Source organism: Stigmatopora nigra, chromosome 5 (genome assembly GCF_051989575.1).
Source record: "Stigmatopora nigra isolate UIUO_SnigA chromosome 5, RoL_Snig_1.1, whole genome shotgun sequence".
Taxonomy (NCBI): Eukaryota; Metazoa; Chordata; class Actinopteri; order Syngnathiformes; family Syngnathidae; genus Stigmatopora; species Stigmatopora nigra.
The window spans coordinates 9,255,028-9,271,307 of record NC_135512.1 but is presented as its reverse complement, the minus strand read 5'-3'; the positions used below and the strand labels follow the sequence as shown (position 1 = coordinate 9,271,307).

Here is a 16,280-nt window from a genome sequence, read left to right as displayed (position 1 = left end):
GTTGACGCATCCCCCAAATCACACTGAGAAATGTCTACATAGACCCTGCAGTTAACGTCAAAGCAAACGGCAAAATTATGCCGCCATATTGGATGTGGTATACATCTTTTCCACTAACAGCCCTAAAACACAAATCCAGGTAGATTTCTTAACAGGCTGGCGAAAAAGACTCATTCTTTCATCTGATTAAAAAAAGAACGCTCAAATTCATCACACAAGTAACAACTTCACTTCATTAGCCTTACTTATGTGCATTTAGAGGGAGAAAGGCCAAAGTCATCCTTTCCATCATGATTAAATGAGGGAAAAAAACCTTCTGCAGAGTTTCAAAGAGGCTAATCCCTTAATCCTGAAATGCCTTTTCCTTCATTAAAAAGGTGCTCTCAGTCAGAAAAAGTATTCTAAACACTTCAAATACAATTGCACTATAGATGTACATGTAATTGACTGTAAGGCTGACCTTAGCAAATACTACCCTTTGGACCAGTGTTGATTAGTAAGTGAGTTATGTTTGTTTCCAAAGTCTCTCTTCTGTTTGTGATTGTTGTCCATGTGTACTCACCTCTTTGTTTAAATGCAGCAGAATCCAAGGGAAAAGTATCTTGCACAGTAACAGAGAAATCCAGACAAACTGATAATACAAAAAAAAATGGTTGACAATTAATATTACAATAGAGTAGCAAATTTCATGTGAATGCAAATAGTTATAAAATCAAGTACAAATGTTTACCTAACATACATTGCTTTAGTTAACATAACCCAACTGTTTCCAAGAAACAAAAACAAAATATCCGGTTTGGGGAAACTGCTACAAACACAAAACCCGGGGAAGTATGTCAGAATCACCACTCAAAAATGAGGAAAGAAAAGAAAGTGAAAATGTTTGATTTGCACGGTGATACTGCTAAAAACTCAGATTCAGAGCTGCAGTCATTTCAAGACAGTTTCAGTCAATGAAACGGTATTGGCAGAGCCCTAAAAAAAAACGGACTAATTGTCGACAAAGTGTATGTTCAAATCCTTACACTGGAAAATCGCCACTTCTTATTATTATTTTCAATAAATGAATAATAATCATAGAACAAGTTACTTAATAATAAGTAATCTGGAAATAGAACATGTAAAAGTTGTCCCAAAAATCTAAATCTTGCCGAAATGACATTTTCGAAAAATTGAATTATACGAGAAACACGACAAAGTCAAGGAAAGTGATAGTAAGTGTAATCGTTCTTTTTTTACTGGTTAGTACTCTAGACCAACAAGAGTATGTCTGATAAAATCAAGCACCTGCCATCAAAGAATGCTGTTAATTCAGGTTCTCTTTTAATTTTTTTCCAATTTATGGCTACCAGACAAACAAAACAAACGAACCACAAAATATGGAACACTTCCTGTTACATTATATTATACAAATAATTTAGGCCATCTAGAAAAAAAAATATTTCAGGCTGTCCAGAAACTTATGTTTTCATACAATGCATTAAAAGCACGTTTCCATGACAGGTAATCCTTCAAATAAAGTGTAGGAACGCATAAAACATGCAGTAATATTTGTTTGGTGACTTCATTTTGAGTTGGCCAGACTTAAACTGGATTTGGGTTACAAAAACAGACCACCTTTTCTTTCCTTATTGCTTATCGTTCCTTTTATACTCGCTAGAGAGCAGCACCTCCCTAATAATAGTTGCATGCATGCAGTGTCATAATCCAAACACTAACCCACAATTACCATTATGGATCTGGTTAAAATTATATTTCTTTGGATCTAAATTCTAAACGATGAGCCTAAGAGGACTAAAAGACTTTGCAGACAATACTGCTTGAATTGAAGAAAAAAATAACCCTTCTATTATTATTATAATGATAATAATTGTTGTTGTTGTTTTTATTATCATCATCAACATTATCCTTATTATCATTATAATAATAATAATAATAATTATTATTATTATTACTATATTATTATTATTATTAATTTTACAGTTGTGCTGGGTGTGTCACCCGTTTTTTTTTTCAAAAACCAGTGTAAAATAATCTGTTAGTTATAAATTACAGTTTCTTTGCTCCCCCAATTTTTGTATTTTGTGTTTTATCATTCAGTAGACTTATATATTGTATACATAATCCCACTATTATATAAAAACTGAGATGTAAAAAAAAAAAGTCTCTCACTTGTGAATGTCCAGGGGCGTCCTCAAGTGTTCAGATAGGGAATCACTTGGAGTCTGCAGAAAAATGAAACAAATTGAGTAGTAAGATATTGGTTATGATGATAAAGAGAAATATTTAGTACAAACATGGACATTGAATAATGTATGTTTTAGTGGGAAAGGCAAATTGGTAAACTAGTTTTGTTTAGAAAAGAGGGGCTGTCACAGATGGTAGAACCTTGAATACGTCACATGAAACCCACATTCTGTGGCTGGTCAGAGGTCACGTAGCCACATAGTCTTGAGAGCAAAATGAGGTGTTGTCAATTGAGTCAATGTCTGTTGTCAACAAACATTCACATTGTGATTTGGGTGTGAAAAAAAGTAATCATTGGCAGTTGGTTATTACAAAGACATCAGTTCTCCGTGAACTTAATGGTGGTACATGGAATTTAAAAAAAGGATCTACCATCATATTTTAGCTTTTACAAAACTTGCTGATCTCTTTTTACGATTATAACTGATGACAAGTAATGCAGTGCTGGATACCCCCCCCCCCTAATTTTTAGGGTTTCTTTATTCTCCAATTCAAAGGCAACCATTGACCTTTGCGTACCGTGATAGACAGCTTATAGTACAATGAATAATGTAATACAAAAAAATAAGAGCACACTCTTATTATGCATGTTGACATTGAACAAGCCATTTCAAGCACAAACGTTTATTGCATCTGGCCTTCAAGGTCAATTATTAAGATGCTTTTGTATTATGCAAATCAGGCCACTTTTGAAATGTGGGCCTTGGTCGCTCTAATTGAATCCTGGTTTATGGTGTGCAACAGCATGATTGCATAAATAGGAATAGCAACCTTCAGTTCTGACGGAAAAGCCAGAAAAGCAATCACATAAAAAGTGCATGTTGATGTGAGGAACTCGGCTGATTACAAAGAAACCTCCTAAGTTAAATGTTTCAAAAGACAAACAATTTCAAGTAAAAAAAAAAAAAAAAAAGCACAAGATATGATACATATAAAAAAACTGCATCCGTTAACAGTACATTTGAAACATAAACAGAAAAAAAGGACTAAAGTTTTAACATACTCATCACTCATCATTAAAGTAAAAAGTATAATGTACAAAATCAAGTAAAAAGGAATGTATTAAGAAATATTACAATGTAATTTAAAAAAAGATAGAGGGGCTGTAAAAGACGGAAAACAAATAAGAATGGACAGACCCATCTTGGGAAAAAATAAAAAATAAAACATTATTTGGACAACGTTGGCGGGCCGGATTAAAAGGCCTCGCGGTCTAGATGTGGCCCGCGGGCCGTAGTTTGCCCACACCTTGTTTAGAACCTGGTAAAAATTAAACAGTCCACCGGCATCATTGCAAAAACTGTGTTCAACTTCAAAAGTTCCACTACTATTCTTTAGCTATTGGCTTAAAAAAAGAAAGTGTCAGTAACCAGCCAATTTTCCAATCCCTCCCCCTAATTTGGGTCTTCAGAAGAAGTGACAAATTGCTCTCCCCAGTACCGCAGTAAAAACTTCATCTGTCAGGAAGCCTAATCAAGTTATCATAACGACAAACATCCCGTCGGGAGTCCGACCGGGTGACATTTCTGTAAAGACTTTCAGAGGAGAAAACGCATTTCTAGCAGCGGGACACTTGGAAGGTGGTCCCGCAAGTAGGCCTGAAAGCAAATAGAGGTCCCAAGCTGGGAATGCCTCTCGTGGTGATTGCAAACTCCTGCCCTCAGGCATTGAACATTGCCAAGAGGTTAGCATGGGGAATGCGAGTTAGCGTTGCACACGCACACTCAATGGGTCTTCCGAATACAATGTGCATCTTGCAGAGAGGACAGAATTGACTGAAGGCTCACTGTGGTGGTGTGAATTGGTGAGGGTCAGGGTTTAAGGGGCTCATGTACTGTTAATAGGAGGTCGGACTCATAAATCATTGTTGACAGCACCCGAGACTGATGGATCGCTTCTGTCTTAAACATTAGTGACACCAACATCTTTTGTGCACTCAGGAATTTTCCAAATGACAGTCTACTCAAGGAAGAAAAGGGAATTTAGCAATGACGTAACTGGTGTCAATTGTATAAGGTGCTTCCTTGGCTGTGTGCATACTAATTTTTGTATATGAGCACCAAGTTTTAAATTCCCCTTGAACTTTGGTGTGGTTAATCAACCGTAGGCCAGTACTGAAGTCTTAAATCAGTATCCACTCGAAAACGAAAAAGACTTTGACTTAAAAATGTTGGTCACTACAAATCAGGAAATATTAAAAAAGAAAATAAATGGTCTTTCTTTTAATTTCCTGGCTGGCAGAAAACAGAACTGTCTTTGAGATAGAAATGCTCGCACAGTATGTCAAGGTTCAAAGATTTTAGTTTGTGATGAAAGAATTGAAAAGGCAGAACATTGAGATGTTAGTTAATTGGCATTCTTTTGAATATGTATAGTGTGTATGGTGCATTCTGTCCGACACTCTATGGTTCAATTCTGTTGTTCTACAGATGTGTTTATGCTGATGATGCATGGAGGCGTGAGGCCCAGCATTCCCTCCATGCAAGCACAAGGGTGTTAAGATAAGCAGATAGGGGTGAGGTCTATCTTTGCATAGATATCAACCTTTGACAAGCTCTTTCACCATATAAGTTATCAAACTACACAAACAGGCACACACACACACACTCGTGACTCACAAACCCGCATCAACAACGACGGCTTGTCATCAAAGCTTTCTTTGCGCTTTGACAAGATCTGATCTTCGCGCCGAAAGCTCTCGAAGCACGCAGCATTGGCTTGTGACCTGCCCTGCTTATCAGCCTCCATGTTAACTGTATCAAACATAAACGAAACTTCTCCAATTTAGCCTGCAAGGTCGCAACGAGAGGAGTCTGATTAGTAGCATTCTAATTACGTTCCTTTGTATGTGCCGCTGTGCGGATGGAAAGAGGGAAGACTGGCAAGACAGGTACGAAGCGATGCGTGACCCAATGGGGGTTCAACTTTGACCCTTGTGCCGAGAGTGGCGTGGGTCTATGGAGCAACACAATACTTCCAGCGCACAGCGCTTGCTGGCTGCCTGCTGCTACCCACAATGAAGGTCTTTGGCAAGGGCTCTGCGGGTGGAAAGGCCCCCTGGAGTGCCGACTACCATCCGGGGGTCTTTCAGCGCTTTCGTAGCTCTCCAGCTCGCAGAGCCAGGCCGGAAAAACTCAATAAGAGAGAAGCAGCAAGGGAAACAATGCGCTATAGAGAGCATCTTAACCCGCAACAAACAGTGTCAACATGTGTGAGGAGCACATGGAAAGACGGACGTAGAGTGGGCCAAGGACAGAAAGGACCGTTTCCTTGTGGGCCGGTGAACTGAAAAGGCTACAGTGTTGTTTTGTAGCATACGAGAGGGATTTGGTCTCCTTTCAACGGCAATTGAAACGCGCCGCTGCGGTCGGGAAGTTTGGGGGCCAACAGATAGAGTAAAGCGTCGAGACCGGGGTCTTTCTCCCCCTGGCCGGCTTTTTCGGAGGGGTGAAGAAGATTATTGTCGTACACGCCAAGAAATAAAGCCTTCATCAAAGTCGGCGAGGAGTGTGGCCCGAATTAAGAGAGGGAAGGCTAGATGTTAAGATGAGGGGTGAACATGAACACATGTGGCGTGTGCATCTGCGTGTGTGGCCCAGACACGTGGGAGTTTATTCGATCCTCTGACAAACAGTGGCCTTCCAGTCGAAACTTCGCTCTGTCCGGCGTGTGAGCTCCTCTCGTGTGGACATAAAGGATCTGTTCATCTTGCGTTTTCAGTTCCAGTTTGCATCGCGTCGTGAAAAGACTTCATTCACCACTTCCCTGCAGTAACCACGGCTTCAATTTACTGGTTTGCACCAATTGAGGTTAAGTGGAAGCGTGCGATTTCTACAGAGTGAACTGCCCAGCCTCTTGCACACCATACACATGCAGGTCAAGTCATTTTTACTTATATAGGTAGGAATTAAAAAAAAAAGATCACAAAGGGTTTCATAAACAAATAATTGACATTAAAATCTTAAAGACTGAGCAGCTAAAGACTAATGCACGTTTTCTCTCTTCTGAATGATTTTCTGAATTCAATCTAAACTAATATTCTTCAACTATCTTTCAGCCAAAGCACACATTCCACATAGAAAATTACTTAAACAAAAATATTAGTACCTAAATGTGGATACACAGCTTTATGCCATTCCAACTTCCAACAATAGCTATTTGTGAAAGGGCATAAATAAATGAATATAATACATATGTTGTTAGTATTGTGAAAAAAAAAGTCTATGTCATGACTTGTTGTTTTGAGGAAAACTGTTGGCTGGGATTTTATTTATTTAGTCAACCATAGCTTTGACTAATGTAACATTTGCTGGAAAATGCAATTATTGCCTTTTTTTCCAGAAGGTGTCAATTGGTCCAGGGTTTTGGTAATTTGGAGCTGGACTCATTCTCCTCCCCCTACTACACTGTAATTTTCCTTTACAACCAAATTCTGAAATCCAGTATTACATTGGCTTCTTCGTTCTGAGAGTTCTGTCATGATTATTCAGCCTTGTTGGAGGTCTAAGCTCCTCTGACTTCTCTTGTTTGACATTGGTTTCTTTTTCCAGATTATGAAAATATTGTGTTATCATTAAGGTGTTTAGCTTAGTATCTAGTTTCTGACGGCAGCACAGAAGACCAATTGCATTTGACGACATGAAAGAGAGGTCAGGGAGGATTAATGACAAACAAAGACAGTCTGTTGCCAAGTGTATCATCAAAGATGAAATTCCTCCCCAAAAACCACATCCTGAATATTTACCGCCTCGACCGACGACCACTAGCGCTTCCCGTCGGACGTTTTTTGGGGGCGAGACAAATGGACACGTTCATTACTGGTATCAAAGAAGACATTCCGTGGGTGCCGGAGCGGATGGAAGTTTCCGTTTCTACACTCAGCATCTTTACTGTCGCCCGGGACCACTTTTAACAGCTTCCACTTGAATCCACATATTGGCTTTTATATGTTTTGACCACTGCATTTTGGTAGGCTGTATAAATTGGACAAAATAATAAAACTGTTAGAAATTGTGAGGGGAAAATAGATTACAGACTTTTTAAATATGAGCTTATCCAGGAGTAAAACTAAGAAAATAAATGCAAATAGAAGGGTCTTTTGCATATCAGCGAAACGCCTTTGTAATGTTTTTAAAAAAATAAAACATTTTATATGTTTTAAAGTACTTTTTGAACTGGTGAAGGATGTGGATGACCAAACAGATACAGATGGCAAGGTCGGTATTGTTATTTATGTCGTGGGATAATAATATTACTTTATTCAGTAATGAGTCATTATCAGGCTTAACTCTTCTGAAAGAAGGACTAAAATTATTCAAGTTTGACAACTTTGTTACTTGCGTAACATTACTATTACAGGTCTTAAGAACCTCAGTGGCCATGACAAAATCCCACGACAAGAAACATAATTACTCTTCTTTCAAAAGTGCCTCCTCTTCAACTGACTGTTTTTCCTGCCCAATCAGGCTCGACCTGTCAGTATGCAACGATACAAATGCGCAGTAATGGTGATTCAGACCATCTTTGGGGCCACAGACTAACACATTTATTGGTAACAAGTGTCAATATTTGAAGGCAGGTCCTATGTGGGACTTCTGTAATTGCTGTCTATGTGGAGCTGCAGCGACATAACAGCAGCCATGGATGGTCCAGAATCGCATATCGAGACTGCAGGATTCCGATACTTTTCAGGTTATAGAGTATATTAACCATGAGGTATGGGCATGATCGATAAACAACTTAAAGTTATATAACCAGGTCTTTCTATAATTTTCACATTTTCATCTCTTGTATGTAAGTCTGGAACAAATCTATCTGTATTGGATTTGAAAACCCTCCAGAGTATGTGACATGCACACTTCCAGAGAGGAAGTCTGTATGAGTCAGCCTTCCACACACACTTAACCATACATGAAAATGTCAGACCGCATCCTGCATGAGTTCAAACCCACATCAAGCCTCTTTGAATTGGATTCTAATGTAACATAAGTGAGTCTGGGATGAGATGTCTTTATTGTTGGTTGTTTAAACAACAACAGCAGCAATTAGGTTCTCGTGTTGTAGAAGCAAATGACGGCAACGGCCTACAAGTAGGCTACATCAGAACACTTGTATCCAAAGTTAATTGTGGTACGTATTGCATTTTAGTATTTTTTTTTACCTAGGTCTACAATGTCTTGTGTCTTGTGACTATCTTGCTGAAACCAAGAAATTTCCCAAATACAGGATGAAATAAAGTTCTAACCCAAACTAATCTAACCTAATCACGTTTTTAAGGGCTTCATGTGGAGTTTGCATCTTCTCTCTCCAAGAATATGTGGGTTTTCTCTGGGAATTCTGGTTTCCTTCCACATCCCAAAACATGAATGGATGATCCAAATTGTTCCAAAGTATGAATATGAATATTTTTGGGATGTGAGAGGAGGCCAGAGTACCGAAAAGAAACCCAACCCACGTGCAGGGAGACCATGCCAACTCCACACAGGAGGGTCTCAGAACGATGAGGCCAACGTGTTAACCACTCAACCACTGGGCAGCCCTTATATATACATAGACATACACAAGGCTGCATTGTGAGTGTTTAGCAAGACTGCCTCACAGTTCTGAGATCGAGGGTTCAATTCCTGGTCGGTTCAAGGCTTGCTTTGTGGAATTTGCTTTTTCTCCCGGGTCTGCGTGGGAGTACTCTAGTTTCCTACCAAACCCGTAAAAAAACACACATGGTAGGCTGGTTGGATACTTTCCAGGCGGGGATGTTGTGTAGCATGGTTCTACATACACACACAGACGCACACACACTCACAAAATGCTTCAACATCACCAGAACCAACCTTTACGCACGTGCTCTCAGGAGGCACCAGGCGTAGCTGTTGGCCCGTAGAGCACAAACGATGTCAGGGATGACCAAGAATCCCTCATGTGCTGCCATCTTACTTCCTTGCCTGCAAAAAGAATGAACAGCATCCTTTCATTTATAGGACCTTTTCCATCCAGTCTCGGCACGCTTTTGCACATGGACACGCAGCATTAGAATGTTCTCACACACTCTCCAAACCACAAACGCACACATGCCCTCAGGTGAGTCACACACCTCTTTTTCTTCTATTTGCTTTCCCAGAGGCAGACGGCAACCATCGTGTGCATTTGTGGGGTTGGGTGTGTGTGAAAGTGTGTGGGTGTATTGAGGCCATTTATCTGGCTCAGCATCAGCACAAAGACGCTATGTTCATGCTCATCATTGTGTGGGCAGAGAAATAGTTTTTCCCCCTTGCAGGCTGCCAAAGTGTCTATTATTTTCGAGGTTACAGCTAGGATTTGAGATACAAGCCACTTTTGCGGTGTGTTTTTCAAGATACGACTCAACATTGAGTCTACTATTTGATCTACAAATATTTGACATCTGAGCGATGAATGGTGGCAGTTCAACAGAAGGATTGCTTGTCTTTAAGGTGTTTCATTCCATGCTAACAAAAACTAAAATGTTATTGATCGCAAAACGGATAACATTATTCTCACGATGCATATCGTAACACAAATGATGATGAAATCTGACCATAAATACCGTCAAGACAATGTAGCTAAAGACATTGTTTGAAAAGGTATGGATAAGATGAAGAATTATCCTGTAGTGGAAAGATATTTGATGAAGATGATTAAAGAGGTAATATGTATATTGGATATACATTTGGTAGCACACTGTGACATGTTAAACAACTTGGCCATCCACAAGTGAATGTCAGCACAATGTGAAGATGGACTGCCTTTCAGCCTCGGTCCTTGTAATGTGGGAGTGTGAGGCAGATTGAGAAAGTATGTGTTGGATTGCGAGAGTAAGTGTCAGTGACAGGGCATCTGTTTGCACACTACTACTGACTACTTACATGTATGTATTAAAATCTCCAGCTAATGCATTCCACTGCATACTAGAATGATGTTAGATCCTGAATATCCTGGCACAAAATATAGTGGACATTTTAAAGATGAATACCCTTACAGTGGTACTATTTAAAGTGAATATGACTAAATATAGCGTACAATCGGGTAAAAAAGTGGTTCAATAAAAGAAATCAACACATTACAGGATTACAGTCAATGCTCAATGGCTTCAGTTCTTTAAAAGAGTCCGAACTATGTGCAGGTGTGTTTACACATCATGCTATTACTTTACTACCACTACTTCACTCTTGCTTAAAGTCAGATGATTTGCACAAAGCGAATGCTCCACCATCCTGAAGTCTGGAAAGAAGCCATATTTCATATTATTATTCAGTTCTATGTAAAAACTTCAAAAAACAAAGAAACAAAGATTCTATGGAAATATCTATGGAAAAAAAGTACCTGTCTGGGATTCATAACACAGCTGCTGCAGGTAATCCCGACAATTGCTGGTTTAACTTTCCCCACATCATTTGTAAACCAAGAGAAAACAACAGAGAACAGAGATCTAAGATTTGCTTCCGTCTGTTATTGCTCTTATTATTTTCCCGTCACAAAGTTAATAAATGGTGCATCAAAGATTTTCTCTCATTTAGTGAAAGCTTGCAGTCTAAATGGACTAAACAAAGCGTTGTAGAACCTAGCTCAACTAAGCCAGCTGTCAACCCCTTCAAAAGTTGCTCTTTGTTAAGCCAGCGATGAATAAAGACACACAATCCTCTTACTAAGAAGCACATTTAAAAAAAGTAGCATTCAGAGGAGGAGCCAATTCCCAGCAAAATGCATTTGAACTTGAGCAGAAGAGTTGATGAGGTGCTTCTCTTTTAAAGACTCTGTTTTTTTGTGCCGTCTAAAAGAGAAGTGCACATGAAAAGGATGGAGAAATGTCCGCTAAGTGAGGTGACGGACCGAGGGAGATCTGGCGTCTGCCGCCATCCCGCACGTCAACGCAAATAAGACGATCTGACTTGCCAGCGAACAACAACATGGCCCTTTGTGCCCTCGATGGTCAGATGGATGTGTTTTGCCCGCATATCTCCTCAGCCTTTTAATTACAATAAGTTGGTGCCATAATAGGATTGTGGAGTAGCAAGGAGTGACAGCTTAAAAGGAAGGCTTTCCAGTTGAAATGTGCCTTTGAGGGCCGATTTTCCAGAGCTTTCTTGCTTCACTTTAAAGCTCCATCCAATTGAGAAGGCCTTTCAGTGTAGCCGGGATACAAATCCATTGCCAGTGCAGCTATCACAGGCCCAGAATGAGCATAAAAAAAGCTGCATTACATCTTCTCCTTGGCTTCTCATGTGCCCAATGCTTCTTTAGCTTGCGGTGGCCCACTTTGTCGTGCCAAATGGCTGTGTTACTGGGATTGGTCATAGGGAAGTCAAAGAATTGCTGGGAAGACAATGCTAACGGCTTTCCATCTTACAGTATTGGAGAAGCGGACTTGTCATGCTGCCGGCTGGGGGCCAGCTACCAATCACGCATTCACAGAGGCTTATTTTTTTCCAATGAACCGTCTTGATACTTCCCAACGCTCATTTTTGTTTTGTTTATCAGCATGTCACTCTCCATTTTGGGTCAAATGGCAGTATTTTCATAATAAATGGTTAATATGTACCGTCAGGAATGCCAAGGAGTAGATTGATTGTGATGGATAAACTGGCAAGATAAAAGATGTGCAATTTGAGAAAATATTCAAGAGCAAAAAGTGACTGTCGGCAAACAAAGGGAACAAGTAAAAAGGGAAGGAAAAAAAGTATGATTGAGTTAGTGAATGGCGCTGAAGAGCAGCCAAACCCTGCAGCCCTCACCTCAACCACATCTTCATGAGCTGCAGCACCTCCTTCTTCCCTCTCCCCAGACCAGCCTCTGGGCTTGCAATAAATACATTTTCAATTACAACCACCGGGAATCACAGGACGAAGAGGAGGAAGGAGGGAGGAAGGAAGGAAAGTTGGTGGCTTGCCCTCCAGGAGTTTGGCACAATCCTTCGATTTGGCACCTCTGATCGTATCGTCAAGTTTAGCAATGTGAATAGATGTCAAATTATTGGCTGAACATTTGCACACGCTCACATGCAACGGCCTTAGATTACCTACAGTAAGCGCCATTCTGTAAAAGACAAATGATCACTGCCTTTTAATCTAATTGTAGTCAGTGCTGATATACACTATGTCCATACATTAATGCTTACCAATTAAACCTCCATTAACACCCCCCAAAAATTATAATTTTACACTTTGTATGCATTTCTTGCTGTTGGAGTGACTAGAAAAAAATCACCAACTGTAATTTATCCTGACAGTGTACTCAAGCCATGGTCCCACTCTTTTACAACTCAGCGCCCATAGCCAAGTGATTTAGTACGCTAAAGTGATAATGTCATACGGAGATTTGTCAGTCTAATCTATTTCTTTATTTTGCCCACCTTCCCCTCCCCAAAAAAAACTGTCTTGCTTTCTTAGTAGGTGATGACAAAGCAGATAGGTAAGAGATTGCTCTTATCACTTTGGCAGTTCATCGCCACAGGCAAAAACTAGACCAGTACTACAAACTGTTTGCTGACACTCACTGTTTGCTTGTGAGAAGAAGCCAAACGACACATGACATGTCGGACGCCACATCTGAAGAAATAAACTTATCGGAAAAATATTTTTTTACGTAGCATCATGTTGCTTTGAGTTTGATCTTTGACAGGTTGTTTTTAATCTAATGTGTGATCTTTAACGCAAAAAAAAGAATGTATGTTGATCTTAATTGCAGGCTCTCAATTTGAGATGTAAACCAGACAGACGTCAGGTATATTTGTGTGCATTTGTAGTCCAGTCTGGTGTAGTGCAGATGACCAAAATAACATACCACAGTACACACCTATTGTTGTCACTCCTTAAAATTACTCAGTCCTTCCACTAGCCAAATGTCTGGCAAAGTACCAAGATAAACCTGTGAGAGGCAACATGCCACCACGAGAAAGGTGGACGGCCAAAAAATGTAAACAATGCTAGCTTATCTATTAACTCAATTTAAAGTTGTAAACCCCTCTACAAGTCCTTTTCATTCTAGCAAATGACTTGTAGATTACAAGTTAGATGTGATGACAAGGGTTGCCTTTCCTTAAAATTGTGTTTTTCCAGGATATGAAACAAAGAGTCACAAAATGTTGTAAAATAAAGAAAAAAATTCCCCAAATCATAAATACATGATCTCTATCCTGCATTTTATCCTGAAATTGGAATGATAGAGTTGATGCCAACACCTCGGTGGCCTGCCTTTCGTCCAAAATCAGCTGGGATAGGCTGTTCCAACCCCCAGAACCATTACAAGGATGCACAGTACAGAATATGAATGAATGATATTTCTGCGCAAGCCGTGGTATTGCCCCAAGCCTACTCTCAATACATTGGCTTGTAATCATTGAGGCTAATCTTTCAGACATATCTGATAACTGAGCCTCAGCTGACTTTGGTCAGAAGATGGTGCAAATTCTCTAAATGAACTCAATTGTGGGATTGTGTTAACCTCGCTCCGCCTCTGTCCAAAGAAAGAATTAAAAAAAAAAACGTGTTTATTGCATGGAAAGGTTGGCTAGTCCTGATACAACCCATAACTCAAGTCGGCAAGCAAAAACCACCAAGGACCAAAGGTGGTGTGTTTTTCCAGCACAAAGTGGAGTGCTGCCTCAATTCCTGTCACAATTGCGCCGCCCTGTTGACGCTCTCTTTTCTGAGCACCGTGACCACAGGGGTAATTACCTGAAGAAAACAAAAAGAGAGGGGGGCAGCATTCCGGGTGTGTCATTGAGTTTTGTGTGGGCTGGCCAATTCCCTGATTCTAGGGTGGAGGTGAAGGGATTTAGTGCTCTGAAAATTCCCCCACGCCTCATGCTCGCCTGTCACCCGTCCACGACTCACCCCACCCACTCCTTGATCTCCCCTCGCCTCCCAACAGGGGAATAGAAAAGGGGTGGGAGGGGATAGACGTGCTAGAGGTCAACACAAGTATGTGGCCAAGCCTCCCCGGCTGAGAAAGGTCAGTAGGTCGGGCGGGCGGAGGAACGGATGTTGTCATGACTGCCGATGCTGTAACGGGAGCAAGTGGTACAGTTTGAGGTCGTATTCAAAATCAAATCATGTGTGTGTGTGAAGGTTTCATTGTCTGGCAGTGGCGGTGCGGTGCGCTCCCCGGAGACGGCCAGTTTGCTGGCGTCATCGGCGCTAACGAGCAGCACGCTGTTACTGTTTCCACAAGGCTTGCCAAGTGCTCCCAAACAGGGCCCCATTTCACGGCCGCGTGCTCAAGGTGTGGGACCCAGCGTGGGCCCCGAGGCAGTTGAGAAAAATGATGTTTGGATTGTACGTGTGTGTGCTGGAGTGGTGGGCGCCGCTGTGAAAGCCCACGCCAGTTTTTTTGCCTCGATCCAATCAGTCCTCTCGGGGAGGCCACCAGCCTCGCCAGGCAGGGGGTTCTGGGAGATGCGGTCTGACTCCAGGAGTCGATGTGATTGAGGTCTCACTTGAAGCGAGCACGCAGCTATTTTGACAGACGCCGGGCTCCCGCTTGGGTTGAGGTCTACAATTATGCAGGACATAAACACAGTGAGTGGAGGCCAAGCTGGGGCTGGCTCCAAAAGCCCCCAGGAAAACAAAATGGAGAAATGGCCACTGAGGCTTTTGCGGGTCCCGGCAAACGGCCATTCCCTGACTGAGGGCAGACTGACCGAGACTGGAACAGTAAACGAAAGCAAGTGTCCGGGGGACACGTGTACTATCGCATTTAACGAGATGGTCATGATCATGACTTAGGTCATTTTAAATGTATTTTTCCCACACCATTCATTTTGACATAGTATGACAGTAAATAGCAGGACACAAAAAGCCCCAAAAGATATTTAGAATGACGTTTTTTCCCCTCCAGACTACACCAGTCTCTCTTTTTGATGCTTATGATTTCAAACCCAATTAGCATAATGAATGGAGCCCACCCACCTATTTATGTAACACTAGTGGCCCCCTGAGGGAAGACCATAACTGCTCTGGAAAAGGAGTTTAACCCCCACTATTTGTGCTCAAAATTATAAAACTGCAACTTTTACAATACAAAGCATTAAAGTCAAGGTAATATTCTTGAACACTGACCAACCAATGACATTTTCTTAAGTTCACCCCCTCCTCCTCCTCCTACCTTAGGAGAGGAAGCAGAACTGGCACTAAAACAATCCCCCATTTAAAGCATGTTGGATCAACGCACACTACGGAGACAATGTGGCGACTGCCACTGTTATTTACTGTAATGAAGTGGGACCCCATTGTGAGCCAAGTGGTCTTTGGAGACTTCAAATTGAGCATCGTTGAATGAAAACACCCTCTGAATGCACGTCAACTACATAAAGCTTTTTGACCGGCAGCCGCAACGTCGCCCTCCGCACTAAAGCAGAACTGAAGAGATCATATTTACCCACCATTCAGACTTCTTTATGTGCACCCATCAGCCACATCCTATTCGGATAAATCAAGGACACGGGGAGCGGCCAGCACACTGGAGTGTATTTTCCACAGTCAATACACAGCGGGACCCGACACAAGCCTGGGAAAGCAAATAACGCGGATTAGGCTTCTTCAAAGGCCCAGCCATGAGAAAAATGGAAGCAGGAGGAGTAGACAAAGGTGGGGGTTATAGCACTACATACATATCTTATCTGTTATGACACTAATGTAAACACAGAAAGCTTAGATGACGTATGGAATAACTACATAAGTGAGGGGTGTGCCTCAGGTGAATCAGGAAAGAAGACGAAAACATGCCGAGGCATCGGGATAACATGAACTGTACCGGTGTGTGCGTGTCTGTCTGCACATGGAAAGCGCTTATCTGCAGTCAAGAGTGCACAAAAAGTTCAACGGAGGATGCCTGCGTCTAATTAAAATAACCAGAGTTGTTCCGCGGAAGATAAACATGGATCAGTGAGAAGACTGCTTTACTCATAATTTGAAGGAATCCACATTGCAAAGCACACCCAGACAACAGTGGGTCGAGCGGCACACGCCACACGTGACCCCCTTAAACCGCAGCTATAATAACATTGAATTGGGCTAATTTCT

At 41.3% G+C, this 16,280-nt stretch overlaps 1 long non-coding RNA gene across 1 annotated transcript; it reads right to left on the bottom strand.

The window, feature by feature from the left end:
- Positions 1-2,086: 2,086 nt before the first annotated feature.
- On the bottom strand, positions 2,087-15,799 carry LOC144197257 (uncharacterized). The gene is made up of 3 exons (XR_013326501.1): positions 15,641-15,799; positions 9,078-9,188; positions 2,087-2,225 (listed from the first exon to the last, which is right to left on the bottom strand). It is a non-coding gene; the product is annotated as an uncharacterized LOC144197257 (long non-coding RNA).
- Positions 15,800-16,280: the final 481 nt, after the last annotated feature.